The sequence below is a fragment of the Apis dorsata genome, unplaced genomic scaffold (assembly GCF_000469605.1).
Source record: "Apis dorsata unplaced genomic scaffold, Apis dorsata 1.3 scaffold_217, whole genome shotgun sequence".
Taxonomy (NCBI): Eukaryota; Metazoa; Arthropoda; class Insecta; order Hymenoptera; family Apidae; genus Apis; species Apis dorsata.
In genome coordinates, this window is record NW_006263500.1 from 5819 (window position 1) to 6755 (window position 937).

At 10.6% G+C, this 937-nt stretch overlaps 1 protein-coding gene across 1 annotated transcript in view; it reads left to right on the forward strand.

Moving 5' to 3' along the window:
• Nucleotides 1–937, forward strand: part of LOC102678250 (WD repeat and HMG-box DNA-binding protein 1-like) — a 9416-nt gene that overhangs the window by 5732 nt on the left and 2747 nt on the right. The gene's annotated exons all lie outside the window — the stretch shown is intronic.

Sequence of the window (937 nt, forward strand, 5' to 3'; positions counted from 1 at the left end):
ACGTTTTAAAATTAAAATAATATTTTTTAATACATTTATTTTAAATTTTATTTAAAATTTATTTTAAATTATTTTTATAATACATTTATAATAGTATAATGTAATTTATTTCTTTATATATACAAATTAGAATATATATTCTTCATTTTATAAAATATAAATTAAAAATAAAATTTTAATGTTGCATATAAATTAAAAAATTTTTTTATTTTAGCACATTAAATTTTCGATTCTTTTGTTATATTTTTAAATTTAATTAAGTTGATGATGTTTTTAGTTTTATATGTTTAGTAATTTTCCATTTTACAGAAAATTATAGATTTAATAATTATTTATACCAGTTTTAGGAAAATATATATATATAATTATGTCATAAAATTCTGTAATTATAAATAATTTATTTATGATTTATTAATCTATTAATTATCTAAATTTTTAAATTAGTGAAGATAATTAAATAAACATATATACATATATTATATAAATGCAATATTTTTTTTATAATTCTAAATAATTGTTTAAAATTATTTATTTAAAATTACTTGCAATAATTTAATAATAATACATATATATATGTGCAATATAAAAAAATACACATGTATGTATATTTTTTTTCTTTTTAAAAAATTTTATTAATTATAAATCTTTTTAGGATTTTATGATTATATTACGCTAATTTGTGTAATATATATATATATATCATATAGAATATATATCATTTTCTTGAAAATTGTATGTAATTATTCAGTTATGAAATATAATATTTATTTATTAACGTTATTTAATAATATTGATAAATTATTGATAATTTATCAATATTTAATATTATTTAATAATATTGATAAATATTGATAAATTGACTGGAATAATTTTATAAATTTATTATTTGATATATATATATATATATATATAATAATTTTCGTATTATATATAATAT